At 35.7% G+C, this 20,825-nt stretch overlaps 1 protein-coding gene and 1 long non-coding RNA gene across 10 annotated transcripts in view; one reads left to right on the top strand and one right to left on the bottom strand.

The window, feature by feature from the left end:
- LOC141449304 (uncharacterized) overlaps window positions 1–20,825 on the bottom strand; it is a 455,386-nt gene that overhangs the window by 329,933 nt on the left and 104,628 nt on the right. The gene's annotated exons all lie outside the window — the stretch shown is intronic.
- Window positions 1–20,825, top strand: part of LOC141449305 (uncharacterized) — an 84,103-nt gene that overhangs the window by 57,128 nt on the left and 6,150 nt on the right. For 6 of the 8 annotated variants that reach the window (XR_012455450.1, XR_012455446.1, XR_012455452.1 and 3 more), the window contains exon 2: window positions 20,278–20,428. This is a non-coding gene — a long non-coding RNA (uncharacterized lncRNA). Of the gene's footprint in view, window positions 1–19,240; window positions 19,433–20,277; window positions 20,438–20,825 lie in introns of all 8 variants that reach the window. The other 2 variants (XR_012455449.1, XR_012455445.1) reach the window with 2 other exon arrangements.

Genomic DNA, 20,825 nt, shown 5'->3' with positions numbered 1-20,825 from the left:
AAAAATGTTAAAATAACTTCAAGACCCGAACAGATATTGAGGTAGCTGCTTAAACAGGGGTTTTGAAAGTTTACCAGAAGAACTTCCCGGAGAAAGACGATGAAAAAGTTGAGTTGGTGGTGTAAAACCAACTACAAAACTACCTGCAAGAGGGTTAGAAACGAAGCTGACCAGAAATGGAGTATCTACTTCATTTTTTGGCCCACAAAATCTTAATCTGGGGCTAAAAAAGATCTGAGGAGTCTTTGAGGTTGGATACAAACCAGATGAAACTGGTGATTGACTTTCTTAAAGGGCACACCCACACGGTAGGTGCAGCTAACATCTTCACAAACGTTGCATGACGTTATTTAACCCAGAACCTCTACGTAGGCTTTGCCAGGGAATGACTTCTCACATTCTCTTTGATTAAATTGCTTTCGTGAGTAAGAGTAAGAGTTATGACTCTTTACAGTCAGAGATCATCTCACATCTCAAGTGGATAAGATCTTCTGAGAAGGGACATTTTCCAATCAGGCTAATAAGGGATTTGAACGATAAGCCTTCAAGCTGCAGTGCCGTGAGGAAGCTGGAGAACCTACTCGTTCAGTGAACAAGTAGTAATGATTGTACAATATAATATGACAAGATTGAAAGACAAAAGAGTTTATATAAGAAAAACAAAGAGGGGTTGAAGTTGATCGACTATTAATGGTGCCCTCTGCATAATCTAAACGGTCAATAGAGTGCACCAACCTGAATGGGTCAGGCCATCAGACCGTCTCAGGAAGTAGGAATTTTAATCGCCTTCAAAACTCTGAAGATGCTCAGAGCAAGTTTAGAGGCCTAAAGGAGGCAATCCCTCCATTACGCTAGAGGACTGTGGGCCAATCCCCCATATCTCCGAAATCAAACAGTTCAAAAGAAACAAGAAAAGAAAAACCGGACTCTCTTTTACGGCGGCGACCTGGAGAGGAACCTCTACACCGCAAAGTAGATGAGGTAGGTATTAAGTAGGTAAGTAAAACAAATAGAACGAAAAATTTGGAAGGTAATCCTTCCATTTCAGCAATATTTTCTGCTACATTTTAAGCTAAGAAAATTATCGTTTTACGATCGAAACTGAATAGAAAATGAAAAAAAGAAGATATTTTTAGATACTACAAAAAGATTTTTTCAGCCCTAAAATGAAAAATGTATTGAATTAATATTCTAGTATTTAAAATGCAATTACTAAGAGTACAAAATAAAAGTATTAAATAATTTTTCAGTACCAATACAAAGAGTTAATTACAGTGTAGAAGAGAAACAAGTTAAGCTGTACTTTACGAGAGAGTTAACACTTGACGAAGACGATCTAGTTAGCAAGATCAGCGGCCCGGTGAGCATTACCAGGCTAGCTGCCACACTTTAAAATTACTTATTTACAGTTATGACTTAAGGAAGCAGAGTTGTTGGCCGCTACCTCTCACTACTACCTCTGTACCAGTTTAATTACGTCAGTAATATCAGGAATATCCTTCCAAAGCGGCGTACCTACACTCTAATGGAGGCTCCCTTTATTATATTACCTCCTGAATTGCATAACTATTACCGAATAAATATTCTTATTCTTTCATCATTCTCGCATATTTATGGTATTATCGTCCAAATTAAAACTGTTTATTACGTCTTTTCAGGGAGATTAAGTCAGTGGAATATTATTCCCTACTAAATTGGAACATATTTCTGATTAAAGGTAATCGGGTAATCTTTAGGTAATCAGAAGTGTGAACTGAGGATAGGTTAGTACCTTATATTGCTGCCTTGAGGTGTTTGAAGAAACAGAAATATGCTCCTATATGCACGTGAGAATAACGATCGAATAGGACAGATTTCAGGACCATGGGTGAACGATCTTTTAACAATAAAAACCAGTACATCTGTCTTCGAGAAAACCACAAAAAAAAAGAAGTAAAAAATGGATCTAGTAAAGTTATTAATTCCTAAAGTTTTCTATATAAGCTCATACATCTTGTACTTAAATTAATTCTAAAATTCTAAAATATAATTCAAATAATATCTAAGTTCAAAGTATTAGATTATTAATAGTGAAATTTATGAAATTGAATGAATGAATGATATGAATAGTGAAATTTAGTGAATTTATGTAAAAATTAGGTAATTCGAAGGGGGCCGCCACGGTAACCGAGCGGTGCGAGACCTGCGAAGCTAATGTGTATTGTGGTACTGGGTTCGATTCCCGGTCTTAGGCCTTAGATTTTATTTAATGGTTAATATGAGAAATTTACAGTAAAGTATGTTTGCTAGTCGCCTCCATCCGCGACACCTAATTGGTAGTTGGACGTAAAGCCCCGCCTGAAAAAATAGTCGATTACTTTACTTTGCTTACTTTACTTATGTAATTCGAAGTCAAATAGATGTAGTAATATTGAACATATATCATAAAATCATATCTTTTAATAATTAATTCGATACCCGTAAGGATTATTTATTAATAAAGAACACAATTTTATAATTTTGTAGCTAAAAATTAATATTTGAAAAACCGAGACGAGACCGAGATTTCTCGACGAGATATATATCATGTCTCGATCTCGGTCTCGGTCTCGGTTGCTCAAGTCTCGTTTCGTTTTTTTTTTGAGATTTGTCTCGTTTCTCGTGCAGCACTAGTGTTGGAAGAGTTTGCAAAAACCAAAACGAGCCATCGTCAACTTGCCGAAAGGTTTGGTTTTTTTTCTAAGAAATCTAATATTATACTGTGAGCTTGCATAATTTCTAACAAAAAGTGAATTACATATGTACAATTAGGTTTGGAGTTGGAAAATCGCAGAAAAATGAAAGCAATACGTCAAAATGAAAATGAAAACTAAAAGATATGTGTTAGACTCGATCATGTCTAATTGGTGTTACGCTGTCCGAAATAAAAATAAGCCAATTTCTGGTCCACTCATCCAAGAGAAATCTCTTAATATTGATGGATTCAAAGCATCAAATATATGGCTACAAAAATTCAAAATTCGTCATAACATTATCAACAAGGCTATCAAACAAGAAAATCACACAACCATTTTCCAAGCAATAAGTGAAGTGCAATTTAAACTTGAAAAACCATACGCGTTGAAAAGCAAAACGGCTTGCAAAACAAAAATTAGTGATTATTTTTACAATGTTGAGGAGTGATACAGTAAAAGTGCGTCTGTCCATTAAGCTTTGTAAAAATTTACCGTCCATTGAGTAATAAAAAAAGTTAAATGTGGATAAAAAATGCAATGTAACTTTACATTGCTATTTGTTTTTATGATTTTTATATAATTATCAGAGAAATGTTTAAATAAAATATTATTTTTTAGTATGATGATAATTTTACCATAAATTATTATTGTTATAAATAAATGTGATGATTATTATAAAAATTATTAATTAAGTCAATAATTTGTAGTTTTTCATAATTTTTTTGGATAATTAAGAAAAATTTAATGCATATCATATAGCTAAATAATTATGCAATTATGTACGTCTTTAAATCTATTAATAATAAACAATTTTTAAATAGATGTTTGGAAAAAACCCATATTTTTTCATTATGAAACTGGCCTCCCTCCTTCTAACGGCCACCTCCAAACAGCGGCCACTCTGCTTTTTCCCTCGCCAGTGTCCGTTATTGAGAGGTTCGACTGTTACATCATATCTTTGATTTTATCTTTCGCAGTTTGCCGTAGTTGACGGTTTTAGACAACAAACATCACGCACATTACAACTTATAATAGCAAAGATATCCAGCTCTGCAGATCTAACCGCATTTTCAATATAACACACATTTAGGGGAACACCAACGTTTCAAAAGTTATTAAAATGATGATTTTCTGTACAACAAATTTAGTTGGTTTAGGTGGGGTAGACTAAAGGACAAAGAAATAAAGGGGAAATAGAATGACCACGATAAAGTGGGTAAATAACTTCCGCCACCCCTTTCACCGAAAAGGAGACCCCCCCCCCCTTATGAGGAGTAATCTAGGAGTATGAAAGGCCAGCTCGTGTAGCGCTACACTGCAGTTACTTGTGGTGTAACAATGCTAAACATCATCCCTGCAAACTGCATGTACTATGTAGTAAACACTAGTTTCCTAACGCTCTAGTAGTATATACATGAAACGTGCACGTGCAGATAACGAATATTGGAAAGAAAATTTATTATTATTCATAAGGGTCTACGTGCGAATATTTAATAGAATAATGGGCCTTATTATAGAGTAACAGTATAATTTATTTACTTAATTCATTTTGCTCAAAGGATGGCAAAAAAAGGTTTTAGCAAATTTGTGAGCGAACGGTGGAAGCAAAATATTGATGAGGGGATGTTCAGGGTTGAGCACAAGATGATGTCTTTCATCAATTATAAGTGACACTCATACAAACTAATTGCTTCTTTAAAATAGAATGGTACCTCACAAATTTTGAATTAAAGAAAAAGACCAAAATCTAAAAAAGAAAAAGATGCGAGGCATAAAAAGCGTGGGAAATAGGTGGCGGTAATCTATAGGGCTAACAGTTCATCAGTGAATAATTAATCAGATTAAGGATTTTTGATTAAAAGGAGTGAATATGAGTTTGATGGTGATACCATCACTGCCGTAGACTGATGGCAAAACTACATGAGGATTGAGGCGGACCAGCTCTCACGGCAAAGAGGATTACAGCACAGAAATTAGGCACTCCTGGGGATTATAAGGGATTTCTGACGTCACATCATCACTATTCTTCTTCTCCGCTATCGCTCTGTATTTCTCTCTCTATCTCTTTGGAAACAGGCACACTCTTTATTCAACATGTTGGTGTTGATACAAACTGGACATATTCACTTCAAATAGAAATTATAATTATGAATATCTAGGTCTCGTGACCGTAAATTATTGAACTATGGATTCAAGATTGGCGAGGAATCGGTCAAATAAAAACAATAACTCGTCTTTTTGCCAACTTTTCAACAAATATAATGCCTTCTTCAGGGCCTGGATATTACAAATATAAAAATACAAACAATTTAGAGAATCAGTAACATAGAAAATAGGTAATATAAAAATAAAAATAAATTCTTTATAATTATTGAAACTTACGTGGCTATGCGGGTTGGTTGAGTTACAAAAACTAAGAGCCAGAACTAGAGAACGGGTATATATCGTACAATCAGATAAAACAGGACTTACACGGAAATTTTGGTGCTGACAATGGGACAGATATAATGGTCAATTTTGACAAAAGAGTACATTAAATAGATATTAGGCAATTTCTTTTAATACAAAAACAAACAGGAAAAACCCTTTTGAACTAAACAACAAACGAACCAAATGATTAGAAGCAAATTTAAAAAACCCGCATAGCCACGTAAGTTTCAATAATTATAAAGAATTTATTTTTATTTCTATATTACCTATTTTCTATATTACTGATTCTCTAAATTGTTTGTATTTTTGTATTTGTAATATCCAGGCCCTGAAGAAGACAATTTATTTGTTGAAAAGTTGGCAAAAAGACGAGTTGTTGTTTTTATTTGACCGATTCCTCGCCAATCTTGAATCCGTAGTAGAAATTATAATGTTTCACTTGAAGTTCATACATGCATTACTATCACTAGATCAGATCACTAGAACTACTATAATGTATGGAGAACTATAAATAATTATTTTAGCGAGTATTAAGTTCCAATATTTTCACTAGTGAGAAGCATTAAAAACACGCGCTCGTCAAGTTAATGGCTGCCAATCAAACTAGCAGCACGGACGCATCATTATCTACAATTATTGTTGTACCGCCCTCACTTAGAACCAAATAACTCTAGTACACAATCATCATCTAATCAAAACATTAATAGATTCTCAAACAGAAAAAAGCAAAAAACGATTGGAATGAAATGTCTGCTGCTTCAATTAGCAATCTTCCCTCTGCGGCGTGTCCTCAGTCGAAGAGAAATCCAATGAGTTTCAGTTCTGTGAATACAAATAAAAAGCACGAAAATTGCAATTTGGAAAGTAAGAAATCCAAGTATAAATATAACTTTTCATAGTTTTTCGTACAGAAATCATTTCGCGAGTCTTTTGCAAGAGAAAAGAGATTTGGACTGGATGCAAGGCGATGGAGGCAGTTATGCTAGGGGATTTCGCTGCCTGGAGTTCGGACTTCAGATTTCGGAATGAATAGAATTATTAAAACAATAATTAATTTTCTATTTAGAGTGGTTTAGTGGATATGTTGAACGTAGGTCGTCTATTGGACAAACAGAAAGCCTCTTTTCGTAGATTGCAATGATGAGGAGGATTACAAACATATAATAATGATATGTCCACCTTATGTGGTAGAAAGGAAACGAATGTTTGACGACATATACAGGTATTTAGATGCACCATTTCGCTACGAAGACATAATATTCTCCACCAACATCTACTATGTGCTTAAATCTATAGCAGAGCTAGCAAAGAAATATGAATGTATTTAAAAGTTATAGCCGATTAGAATGAATGGAAGAAAATGATTAGAGAAGAATTACGTGATTTTAATTTCGGTTAAGCTATAAGGATGGCAGGAATATAGAGTACTGATCCATCCATTAGTTGTAAGGTTTATGTAAATAGTTGTATATAGTAGATGGATGAATGTGTGAAGCGAATGTAAGAATAAGTAAGAATGGAGAGTGAGTGATATTCTAGTGATAAGCACCTAGACGGTGCTGGCTGTATGGCGGAAGCCAATGCCAAAAAAAGGAAAAAAAATATTTATTTTTTTTAATGATTTAAGGCGCGTCAACATCTAAGGTTATTGGCCCCCCCATTTTTTATTGTTCTTACATAATTTTATTTTCTCTTAACTGCTTGAAATTGCGAGACCTGCAAAGCTAAGATGTATTGAGGGTTCGATTCTCGGTCTAGGCCTCCGATTTTATTTAATGTTTAATATGAGAAATTTACTGTAAAGTATGTCTGCTAATCGTCTCCGTTCACGACACATAATTGGTAGATGGACGTTAAGTCCGCCTGAAAAATACTTTACTTTTTTTACTGCTTGAAATTAGTTCGTATCCAAATTAATTGTTCCAGAAAAAAAAAAATTATTGGGAATTCTATTTGCAAATTTTTAAAATAAAGGGCATTTATTGGTGATAGAATTTCGGCTAATATATAATAACCCATACATGCTCCTGGAAGTCTTTATTAAAATCCATTTATATTTTCTACAAGTGTGTTAAATACTCGAAATTAATTTTTTACCGTAAGTTTATGTTTTGAACATGTGCTTCAGTATTTTATGTTTATAACTTTTGTACAGCATTGGATCGTATATTCCACGATTTTGGCCATATAACTGTGTAGACTGTTCGAACTGTAGACTGAATAAACCTTTTAGTTAAGTTACAAACAGTAGTAGACTAGCAACAGCTAGCATAGCGTGCAAGTGGTCAACCAGGGTCCATCTGGGAAAGGGCCGAACTAACCGCGAACATTTGTTTTGAACAGTTTGCAGTTTTTAGTAGTTTGTAGCGCATCTATTGGGCCATAAAGGAGCTGCAAATAATACTTCCGAGCTTATAAGTGCTCTTGCTTAAATTAAAGTTGAGCTCGTTAATGTCGCTAACACTGGCCAGTTCTGTAGTGGTGATGCTCCACACTGCTCCTAAGACAAGATATTGTCATTCGCAATGAAAGAATTGAGTCAATTTAGGTCTAGGTTCGTTAATTTTACCAAGGTATGGTCAAAGCGAAATGGGGAGATAACTGTTGACTAAGGATAGATACCTGATTTAGGTATTACTATTATTTTTGCAAGTTCCCAAATTTCTGAACATTAAAATATAGTTGATTATTTTGGTGAAGATATTTGATATGCTTTTTATTAACTTGTTATTAATACAAGACGATTTATATCGGATTTTGGCTCTGATAAAAAGATTAAAAAATCAGGATAAATTTAATCCGTCTTTTTCTACCTACTTCTCTATTGCATAATCAGCTAAGAACGTTATTAGATATCGAAGTTAGGATACTTTTCTGTTTACATTACAAATTTAACGGTTGAAAGTACCATGCAAAGATAAAGAAAATTTTCTCTCAAAAAAATGGAGATAATGTTGCTCTTATACGAGGGTCGTTTGAAAAGTCCGTGCAAAAATAAAAACTACTTAATTTTTTGGGGTAAACCTTTTTTATTTTTCAACATAACTCGGTTTTCAAACGGTCCAATAACGATGAATAATATGCACCTGTAATAGTTTTACCCTTTTCCAGATAGTCGATGAGGATTATTCCTTGCGAATCCCAAAAGACAGTCGCCATAATCTTTCCGGCCGAAGGAACGGTCTTCGCCTTTTTTGGCGCAGATTCCCCCTTGGTAACCCATTGTTTAGATTGTTCTTTGGTCTCAGGAGTGTAGTGATGTATCCATGTTTCATCCACAGTGACGAAACGACGCTTAAAGTCCTGCGGATTCTTCTGGAACAGCTGCAAACCGTCCTTGCAACACTTCACACGATTTCGTTTTTGGTCAAGCGTGAGCAATCGCGGCACCCATCTTGTGGATAGCTTTGTCATGTCCAAATGTTGATGCAAAATATTATGTACCCCTTCATTCGAGATGCCCACAGCACTAGCAATCTCACGCACCTTCACTCTTCTGTCATCCATCACCATATCATGGATTTTATCAATGATTTCTGGAGTAGTAACCTCAACAGGGCGTCCAGAACGTTCAGCGTCACTTGTGCCCATATGGCCACTCCGAAAATTTTGAAACCACTTATAAACTGTTCTAATCGAAGGTGCAGAGTCACCATAATGTTTATCAAGCTTCTCTTTAGTCTCCTCAGGCGTTTTGCCTTTCATAAAGTAGTGTTTAATCAACACACGAAATTCTTTTTCGTCCATTTTTTGAAAATCACTCGACTTCCTCGATTCAAACGAATGCCAAACAGAAAGAAATAGACCGATCTGGCTGAAACTTGGTGTGTGTTCTTCCAAGAGATGCTACTAACTAAACATAACCTCGATACGCGCCAGTGGTGCTATCTCTCTGACTTTGCACGGACTTTTCAAACGACCCTCGTATTCATATTTCATTTGAAAGAATCGAGATTCTATGAAACAATATTAAAATTCAGTTCGTTCAATCAGAATTATACAGAACCAAAGACAAAAATTACAACCATCAGCAATATGAATGTTTTGCTATTAATTACTAAATCAACAATACATATGTATTTAAAATATTTATGAAAAAAAAGCAGAGTTGAAATTTGGCTGCGATAATGGAGCGAAGGGTGTAGTCACGCAATGTCCGTTAACGAATTTAGATTGAGTTTTAAATATTCAGTAGCTAGCAATAAATATCCAGAGAGGGATATACTCTTCCATCTAACGGCTAGCAGGACATTTACATTTACAGATACATAAAATTATAGAAGTTAACTACTGTCTTTACTGGCCATATTAAAAGGTAATTATATTGTCGGTTTATTTCATTTTGGAAAGTTAATCAATATTGTTTCCCTTTTAAAAAAAGAAAAACAAACACAAAAAATACAAAAGTTCAAAACATTTTCCAGAACAAATAATTTATTACATAAATATTAAGTATTTTTTGTTGATTAAAATCATTGTGATGTTCTGAGCGATTTAAATTTGCGTTAACCAAAAAACAATCTCAGCTAAAGCTACCACCCTCGGGCGAGAAAAGCAGCTATAAATGCAACAGAAAATTGCATATAATTATAATGAATATAACACTATTAGGTCCACATTGAATTTCCAATTAATGCAATTCATTCGTTTGCGTTTCTTCAATTTCACTCGCTATTAGTTACCTGTAGCCTCCTCTGTAAATAAATTATATGCCATCAAATAATCTAACCGACACAGATTAATAGTGAATTGAACTTCGGCATTAATTTTTATTGCAGCCAAAAATTTTAATGGCGCAACAACCCACTAATGAGCCTGGGCCTCCTCAATAAGCCTTCGCCAGGCATCCCTATTTTGTGCAGCAACCATCCAGTTTGTGACGCCAAGTAATGAACTTGCGTCCGCGGCAACACCATCGATCCACCTTGCCTTCGGCCGGCCAATCTTTCTTAGAATGTGGATCTCTTTTTTAGCACTCTCCTGGCAATTTTGTCACCGCCTTTCAGCGCGTCAGTCGCTGCCTGTGGGTCGCTGAGTGAGGTGCTACACAACGTGTTCGTCGCATTACCGATTCTCTCAAGATGACTGAAACATCAAATTTTGTCAAAAGCTTGGTGATTCTCAAAGCGAAACAATTAGTATGATTCAGCAGGTGTTTGGAGACGAAGCGATGGGTGTAACACAAATTAAGGAGTGGTTTCAACCGTTTCAAAAATGGCCGCACTTCAGCGGAGAGTGACCAGCGTTCTGGCAGGCCCCAGACTGCTCGGAGTGCAGCTGTTGTTGAGTTTGGTGATGGCAGATCGTCGCTTGACCGTGCGGGAGATTGCCCAAGAGGTTGGAGTTAGTGCAACTTCAAAATGGAGGTCCTTTTGTTCAGGCGACAACAACTTGGTCACTCTCTGCTGATGTGCGGTTTTTTTGAAGCGGTTGAACCACTCCTTAATTTGTGTTCACCTGCTGAATCTTACGAATTGTTTCGCTTGGGGTCACCAAGCTTTTGATAAAATTTGATGCAGTGCATTTGCTCATCACGTTCAGTCATCTTGAGAGAATCGGATCCGGAAGTCGGAGAATCGGTAATGCGACGAACACGTTGTGTGGCACCTCACTCAGCGACCCACAGGCTGGAAGGCGGTCACAAAATTCACACATGTGAAGGTATCTTCCTTTACTGAGTACAGTGGCACCGCGCTATCGTATTTATTTTGCGAGGGAAAAATAAAGGTCGGATACTTTTTAGACAGACCTCGTATTTTTTCTTTCAAACGCCTCAAGCTTCATTTCATCTGCCTTTCTAGTGGTCCAGGTTTCTGAGCCACAGGTGAGAACTGGCGGTATCAGTGTTTTATAGAGCCCCAACTTCGTCTTTCTTGAGATCAGGTTAGACCGGAGTTGTTTGCTAAGCCCAAAATAGCATCTATCGGCTGCCGCAATCCTCCTTCCTAACTCTCGGGAAATGTCATTCTTCTGGGCGTTTACTTTTGAGCCCAGATAAATAAATTGGTCTACCCACTCGAAAGTATACGGACCAATGGAAATGGCCTTCGCATCTGCAACTGATAAGTATTACAGTCCTTAAATTTTTTTTATTCTTAGAACCGTCAGCAGCTCACAATCAGATGGGTAGTGCTGTCTGCAATGAGTGATGTCGTCTGGAGGCCGTGCAAGAGAGTCTGCGAACGAAGCTTCATCCTAAATTTGACTGGCATTAATTGACCATGAAGTATTGTTAAAAAGTCTTCTTCTTGTGGTGTCTTCCTCCATGCTCAAATTAAATATTTAAAAATAATTTAATTAGTTCTCTTAAAATTATTTGTTTAATTATTTTGCAACTGTTAGTTCGCTAGGTTGGCAAGCTTACACAGCAACCATCTTAGAAGGTCGGCGTTATATGTTGAGATGGTCGCGTGGCCACCGCCGCGATTTGAAGGAATTATTGTGGTAGACATGTAGATTTTAGAAATAAGAGGAATATTTAGATCAGAGTGTATTGTGTGACTGGAGACGTAGAAAGGAGCGTTAACTATTGTTCTTAGAACTTTTGATTGTAAGGTTATAAGTAGGTTGATAGATTTTTTGGCGCTTCCGTAGAGTTGTATTCCGAACGTCCATATTGGGGCAAGTAGGGCGGCGTATAGTTTTCCCTCTTAAAATTAAATTTTATATTAATGAAATTAAATTAATACACGATAGTAAAATGGGAGAGTGTTGATCCGCCTTGAGGGTAATGAATGAATACAAAATAGGAAGGAAGATTACAAAAGTGGGATTATAAATACATATATATAAGTGTCAAGCGATGGCAGGGGTAAACATAACAAACAGGAAGCCGAGGACAATGAGAGCTTCAGAAAGATAAGAGAGTTGGAAGTGACGCTTCAAATAGAGGAAAAGTGCTGCCGAGCCCCGAGCTGTAGGTCTGTCTAGCAGTCGCTGGCCATTCTACCGCGGCTTGGAGACGTGACTTGGAATAAACAGTCCCCTCTGAGGCCCCACACGAATTCTGCACATTTTAATACTGTACCATTTCTTTTGGCCACCCTTCCTGGCCGTTACCTTTACATTCTCTTCTCGTCTGGGAGTCAAAGTTTCATCTCTAGGTGGTGGTAAATACCCTTTCTACAAGGTCCTGGAGTAAACAGAGATTTGATAACCCTTACCTTTTCCAAACAACTTCCCTTAGTTTACAAAAAGGAATTAATATAAAGCAAAGGGACTGGTGCAAATGTAGAACATTCAAAGTTAAGTAAACAGGTGTGTGATAACATGAGTTCAGCAAACATCCTTCTCCAATTACGATAAATCGTTGTAGTAAAATTATTTAAAAGAAAAGTATATAATGTAATGCAGGAAATTGCAGTTACGTTTACGTAACGAACTCTAATGATTAGAAGCTCCAGGAATTTGAAAACTTGTAAAAGAGCTTCCTAAGCTCAACAAGAACGGACAGTCCATTTAGCGGAACAATCTAGCCTGGCCCAGCTATGAAAGTACTGAAATTTTTCTTAAAAAATTTTGGCAGAAAAAAAGTCACTGAAAACCACAAAATTTATGCAGTAAAATGGTGCAATTCTGCTAAAACTATTTTAAAACGATTTTATTTCGGGAAAATGTGCCAACAGAAAACCAATGAAACCGTATTCCAGAAAATCCAATAAACTACTCTAGAAAATGGAATAACCAATTTCGGTTGGTTGATTTTTTTCCAAAAGCTTAATACGGGTTCCCATTTTCATAGCGATTTGAAATATCGAATTTTAACTTTATTCAAGTTTCCTATGTTTGAGTTATAGTCTCAATTGTAACAAAACAACAAAAATATACTCGAATATACTGTTATAAATGAACGTTTCTAGAATCATAGAATTAGCACGTGAAAAACGCCAGCGACCACAAAATTTACACAAGAAAACTGCAATTTAACTCCTTCGCTAAGCTTATCTTCTTCGTATTCTTGGATTTAACTTAAATATTTCACATTATTACGTAGAAAGACGTAGAATAATGCTAAGATCGCTCTATTCTTTCGTTCTTTGACATCGCAGCTGATTCTATCACTGGACTGGCAGAAACCACATTCTCGCTTCCAGAGACCTCACAAGTGTTAATAAGAAAAAGCAAAATACGGGGATTGAATAGCTCCTCCTAGTTAGTTGATAAATTTTGATGGTTAGTGAGAATGCAGGCTGAAACTTAACAGAGAGTAGCCATTCAGGAAAGCTGTTGCCAACGGCTAAGAGAAAATTCCTCAAGATCGGTAACATTCATTGGCACATCTAAGCGGTGTAACATTCCCCAATATATCCGTTCTAGCTAAAGGCAGGAAAACAGCTCGAGGGAGAAATCAGATAGAAGTAGCCTTCGAGAACAGTGTTCCTAGATATATATTTTGCTATTTTCATTTTTTTTTTTTTGTGCTAGATTTAAGATAAAATATCAAGTGACAGATATGTACCGCAATTTCACCTAGATCTGTTGTAACATAATGAATATTACAACCTGCAACAATACCAATCAAAATGTATAAAAACTGTGAAATACGTGTTTAAGCCCTACCAGATGTGAATTTTCAGCCTGTGGCGTAAAATAACAGATACCTCAACATTTAAAGTTATTGGCGCCCCTAGCCAATCACATTTCTGAGCTCATGAAACCGGCTTTAGAGAAGTCTTCATATTCAATGATGATTTTATATTGTGACGGACCAGCTCTCAAAATATTACCTTACAGGTTATTTATTGGAGGGGAAAAAATTGAAAACAAAACCGAATATGTGATGAATAACTTTGGCAATAACAGTCGTTTGCCATTTTGAGAACAAAATACCAGTTTTACAAATTATGGTCACATCAGGAGAATTAGGTTGACAGGTGTGACAAAAGGTCTAAAGTCCATCGATCAAAGGCCCCAATTGTTTTTTACCTATAATTAATAGTGTTTTAGAAAAAGCTAATGTATCATAAAAATATTCACAATTCGTGAGCCGTACATCACACATAACTTGCACATTCTTTAAATAATGTGACAATACTTTATTTTATTGGTGTTGCCCAGACTGTTGAGCGCTGGGTCATTGTGGCCGCACTGCCGGGGTCAGAACGGTGTCCTTTTAATTTTTACCGCCTTCCTCTCCTGATCCGTAAGAACCCTCCAAGAACACTAACACTGCCACAGCGATCTGCTAACTCAAGGGTTTCTCCTCTTTTTTTCTCTTCTGCTAATTAAAAATTCTCTCGCAAAATATGGTGTATTGTTCAGATAGTTTATTCACACAAGGAAAAATCCCCCCCAGTATTTCAAAGGCCGGTACGAGCCTACACCCAGCTGAGCTTTTCCTTTCTCGGGTTTTCCTCCTGTTTTGTGTTTGTTTTGTTAGCTTTTGAGGTACAGCAGAAGTTCCTACTTCACTTAATTTTACTTCGCATTAGCCCAGAAACCGTAAATGTTTTAGAGAGCTAAAAAACAGAATACTTCATAGCATTACTCGAAAAAATTCTCAGTGAAATTATTAGGTACTTTTCCGTTAGCCGGGAGCAAGCGAAAAACCGCCAAATGATGTAGAACCAAACGCGAGCCAAGTCGCCAAGCGAAGCGAATGACAAAACAGTCAACGGAATAAAAGTCGAAAACGTTCAACTATAAACAAATATTAATGAATTGTGAAGAAAACAGTTTTACCCAAAAAGAATGCTTATAATTATTGGTTTTTCCAGATACGGTGATGTCCTCGAGAATTAGCTCAAATGGATCGTTTACTCCTCGTCTCCACATACATTCAGCGAGGTACGACTCCAAATGATGGCGAGAAGTTTCCCAATGTTTTTTATTTCTCCATCATCTAGGGTACTGCCCCAAAGTCGCTCGATTTTCTGAGTGTTTAAAACCAGTGTCGGGATCAACAAAATTGTACCTGTGATTGACTTTAAAATGCTGTAGACCAGCTTCTTCCATTTTAGTTGGGCAGCAGCCCTTCCAGGAATCGGAATAGACGATTGGCCCTTCATCGATGAGATTTGTTGTCGCATATAACAGTACTGGTAAAGAACGGTTTGGAACTTTAACTAGAAAGCATTCGTCCGTTTTGCGGCAAACGCCACCAAATATCCACTGTTGTGGAAGAATTCGACCGGCATTGTTCTTTCGTTTTGTAAATAAGCTCTCGTCTATCTCAACTATTTTTTCACGACCACCGATTTTTTTTGCTCACGTTCCGCTAATACTTCTACACAAACTTCTCTCAAGTAGTTGTTCCAATCTACAACTGTATGTAATAATAAAATAAAAAATAAAATAACTGTAACGTAAACACTCTAAAATGACGCTAAACCTTCCTAGACTATAACCTACCTAACCTTCAGGCTGTGTGGTGTTGTCGGCAGCCCCCTCTGATGGCGCTTTTACATGTATTAGGATTCATATCCAGTTGTTTTTCACACCATCTGACTGATGTTATCTCTTCGCTCCAGCCGTAAATAAATCTCATTTTCTTCACTTTTTTAAAACAAAAATTAAGATGTAAGAAAAAAAGGAAAACGTGCTTTGTTTTGAATGAATTCAGAGAATAGAGCACATGGCCCCAAACGAACATTCCCCTTATGGTTATAAGAAATTTGGCGGTTTTTCGCTTGCGCCCGGCTGACGGAAAAGTACCAATTATTATCCTGTGGGAAAGACTTGATGTGACACTTTGCCAAAGATCTTAGCGTCCTTGCGCGCCACCTAGTTAGCACTATTTGATTTTATTTCTGGCCTAGCTAGAACTATTTCTTGTTGATTAGACTACTTGGACTTTTTTTTGGAGATCTCTGACCTAGCTATTTTTTGGAAGAAATGTGTAGAAATCACGCTAAAGAAGTAGGTTGTCGCCCATGAAATCTAGAAGAATCTTTCTCAAAATTGTTTCTGATATCTGTTTTCCTTAATTTTATTCAGGTATTTCATCCTTCTTCAATGATTGCTGCATTTAATTTAAACTATTCGCCCTGATCATCAACTCCCGCAGCAGGTTGCTTGTTTTATTCATTCTCAACAAACTCAAGAACAAATTATCCCTAATAATTAATTATATTACTTGTTTTTAAAGCAAATAAAAGTTTCTTATCAAAGTTTCTATTACATAAATTAATTCTACTTAATATTAAAGTAGCCAACTAAATAATAAATTCCCTTCCGTTTCTTCTCTAGCCAAGTTAATTGGGGTTATTAATAAAAAGTTAGGGATAAACTGGTAGAAGTGGCAGAGTGAGAGAGCCTGCGGGTTAGGAGGCAGGCCGCAGATGGTAGCTGTGGAAACACCATAGCAATCGGAGACCTGCTTTCTGTTTTGGGGGTCTCTAGGGAATCTTACTCCGCCTTCCAATTTAGCTGGGGTAATTCGAGCCCCATTAGCCGGAGAATGTCTCTGGAAATATAAGTAATCAATAGCTGGATCGATAATCAGCGTTACTTTCTGTTCGCTGCTTATTTGAGAGAAAAATTATTTTAAAATTATCCAGTGTTTTTTAGTTTCGAGCTTCAAATTATTTAGTAATTAGATTTTTATTATCTTTAGAAAGAATTCAAAAATAATTGTTTCATTTTAAATAAGTGAGAACCAGATTGGTACTGATTTCATTGCAAACATCTGAGACCCAACTTAGGGTGCTGATTAAACATTAAGATGCGTAGATTGTACTCGTATTTGTTTGTTTTCCAATTACCTAATAGTCTGTAGCATTCCTTTATTCATAATTACTTATTGAAGTGGTTATTATTCCTTTTAACAGACATAATTATTTCCATTTCCTTACTCTGTGAACATTCAATAATCTAGAAATATATCAGTTCTTGAAGTTTTAAGAAAACGGTCCGTGTGTGAATTGTAATATTTACTCGTTGGAGTAATGGTTTATCATTTCATTTTATAAATTACAATAAAATATTTCTGATTATGCTTTTTAAATTAATAAATAAATAATTGGTATTTATGAAGGTTGGACAGAATAATGGAACCGCTCGAAGGTGGTCAAATTTCCTGGTCTCCTGTGATGGAAGAACAGTATCTGAAAGGCAAAAAGCGGTTAACTTCCGACAAAATTATATCTTTGCTTTCTTCACGTCTGCGTGCATCTTTTCAGAAAGAATGGGGCTTTCTACTTATCTCTTAAGCACAATAAAATAGGTCAGTTAATTTGTTCTAACTGCAGAAATGGAATTCTGCAGTAGAAGTCCTTTCCTTGCAGTTAACTATCACTAGCATTCAGAGTTCGTATTAGCTGAAGTATTGAAGTACATCTTCTCAAAACATTGCCAGCTGTTGTAATCGGGTTTTCAATGATAAAGAAGGTCACACTCCACTTATCTTGAGTGTGTTTTGCGATGACCAGAAGTGATAGTGGTTAAGATGTATAACTCGTCCAAAAAGAGGTAAGGGTGTAGTGAATGTTTATCTCTAAGCTAGGGTTCGTAGAATTTCTTTTGCAGCAGGAGTCAAGACATCAGTTCGAACTCCATCAATATATCTTTGGACATTATACATGTCCAGGATCTGCACTTCTGTAGAAAAAGGACAGTCAATATATTCGGTGCTGTCAATTCGAACTTTTCTCTTTGAATAAAAAAAGCTTTAAAGTTTTTGTAAAATTAAGCCAAATTTGGAAAATTAACTTCAATTTTGTGACTATTAGTATTAAAAAGGAAAAATAGGTCGGACATGTTCCCTATCAGCATTAATATTACAAATTAAACTTTTAGAAAGTATGTATATATTAAATTCACAAAGAGACTACCCTAAAATAGGCAAACAATAAAAATGAACAGTTTTAGATAGGCGGAATATATTGGAATTAGGCTAAAATTGCCTGACATACTAAGGTAGTTTAATAATGGCTGCTTTTACCGCAGCACGTAGTATCTGAAATAAGCACTCGGAGTTAGAAAGAAGATCGAAATTTTAATTGCTGTTCCCACACTTCTTCGGGGCGCTCGTCCAACCTTGTGTCGACACCACGGCCATCTAGGTTGTGGCCAAGTTATGATTACTGTAAGTTGTGTAGAGAGCGTGCGTGCAAGTGATCGCGTGCATCTATCTCCCTCTTGCGCGCTTCCTCCAACTTGTGCCTGTAATTAATGTGGCTTCGTGCGCCACAACGGAAGCCTGCCAGAACGTCCCTAAACTAAACTAGTTATTGCCTCACTGCAGCAAAAATGTAGCGTAATTTTTATTTCTCATTTAAAAGTATAAGACATAACAGAACAACTTCCCTATAACGCTAAAACTTTGTCGTTGATAAAATATTTCATTACTGAATCCTTCTTGTTTTAATTGGTTTATTTTGTTTTCATACATTTTATCCCTCAACTGTGAATTAGATTTTATTAGCAGATTAAATTAATGTCATCTGTCAGAGCGGAATGTAACGGAAATAATTAGTAAGTGGAATACAACTTTAATGAATGATAAAATCTATATTCGTTACATGTTGTTACAACAATGTTATAGTGCGATATTTTGGGTCACCCGAACAGTTCACTGCACAACTCGATAACTCCAAAAAAGGAAATGTGATGAAATTCGATGAAATAATGGACATTGTTTTCTAAAATTCCTGTTTATAATATAAATTCAAATAAATTTACTGTTATTATCATTCAGTGGCTGCTACTGAATTTGACTTGAATTATTGCAACGATTTACATTAGGGCATGGTGTTAAGCAAAATAGCTTCTGAAACAAATTATTTGTTATTCAATGGCAAAAAAAAAAAAATGGTGGTAATATTTATTATTTGGGAAAATTATTATGAATATAAAGAAGCTAAAGCTGAAATAAGTGCTTTGATATTTAAATTTAAGATATTTCAAAAAGTGGAGTTAATCGATTTGTGCAGTGAACAGCTCGAATAATAATTAATTTTAGCTTCTTTACTGGAGACCTCTTCAAATGGATTTCATGAGTTCTGTTACTCTTTAATGGAGTAGAGTGAAATAATTAACAAGAGCATATTTTAAAAAAACAAATTAGCATATAATTAAGGATTAAAATTATTTTAAGATTCCAATATTTTGTCAATTACTAATTTAATCACCATTATGCTTACTTAAAACATTCACAGAATGTGGTAGCTAAAGGTTGGCTGTAGTCAGTCCAAAGAATAACATTGCACGCAGACAAAGCATTACAGCATTTAGCATCATAGCAGCATTCATTATACCTCTAAAATGCAAAAAACATATCTTTTCGGCCAGCCCACTTCAGTTCCATTATTTTGTCTCGAATCTTCAGAAATTCAAATAATTTTACTTACGTAAGTAACATAATCTTAATATTTTGTTATCATTTAAAAAATAAATCGTAGACACAGACTTAAATTTAAAAAGATGAAAATTCGATTCGGTAAAGTAGCTTATCTGGTCCGTGGCTGATTTTAGCTGAAATCGGATCCTTACACTAAATATAAATTTTGATGTTTGAGAGAATTATCGTTTTTGAGTTATGCTACCCACATATTCCTCAGACAGCCGCCCACACAGTTTATTTTTATTCAGGGGCCCTCAAAACAGATGAAAATTAGATACGATTTCAATGTCTGTCCTTACCTAATGTCACAACTGAAAGTAAACATGTGCTAATTAATTTAAGTTAGTTTTGACGAACTTTTAACTTTACAAATTTTACATTATTTCTTTTCTTTATATACATACTGTTATCTTCAAAAGAATCCCAATACTTAGTACCTACCCAATCATCAAGAGCTGTATCATGACTGATAACAACATTTATTCTGAATTTAGAAATGTAGTGCAATTCATTTCAAGTAGCAACGAAAACACATCCGCTAACCTTTGCCATTTCCTTCTACGTTAAACCAGTTCATTGCAATCATTATAATAACTCATAGTGAAAACTTTAATGCAAAAATTAATATATTCAATTCTGTAAAACGAATAATCATCAAAGTACGTCTTTAAATCCGCCTAAGCTAGCATAATCACTTAAAAAGTGTAAGGTTAAAAAACTTTACGACTTAGGCCAAACCTTACAGGATATTTACGATGCTTATTTAACTTTAAAATGCTATTATATAAATTGGGTTTTGCCCTTAATTTACACTTAAATTTAACATGTTTTCTTCTTTTCTGTATTTTATAGCCTCCAGTTATAAAATATTAACTAGTATTCAGGAGGAAGTAGTAAGCTGGACGCCAGCGAAGGGACTAACTACAGTTAATGCACTGGACATCCTTGCGGACGAATTTTGCTGTTTCTGCCATGTATGGAATGCGTATATCTACGTGTACTGGTGAGTTAGGTATGCGAAAAGGAAAGTCTGCAATTTAAAGGAGAATTTTGAGATTAAAGAGCCTTAATTTAAAGTAAATACTGGTGTGAACACTGGCTCGATTTTACTGCTGATCTCAAGGTTCTAACTGCTGATCTCAAGGTCCTAACTGTTGATCTGAAGGTCCTAACTGCTGTTCGTCAGACTCGGAATGTTTGATCCATATTAACATACAAAGTGTAAAACCGTACGGTAAAGTAAAATGTAATCTTAAAAGGAAACGTCGTACCCCAATCCCTAATCCGGAAATGTCTTAAAACGATCATACTTATTCAACAACAGTACAGTAAAGTATTGTAATCGGATTAGATTTCTTTATGTTGATTACTCATCACAGTATTATTCATTTTGATCCCGC

This window comes from Rhodnius prolixus, unplaced genomic scaffold (assembly GCF_049639745.1).
Source record: "Rhodnius prolixus isolate KJV_2025 unplaced genomic scaffold, Rpr scaffold_2, whole genome shotgun sequence".
Taxonomy (NCBI): domain Eukaryota; kingdom Metazoa; phylum Arthropoda; class Insecta; order Hemiptera; family Reduviidae; genus Rhodnius; species Rhodnius prolixus.
The sequence above is the reverse complement of the archived record's forward strand: the minus strand, read 5'-3'. Positions and strand labels throughout refer to the sequence as shown.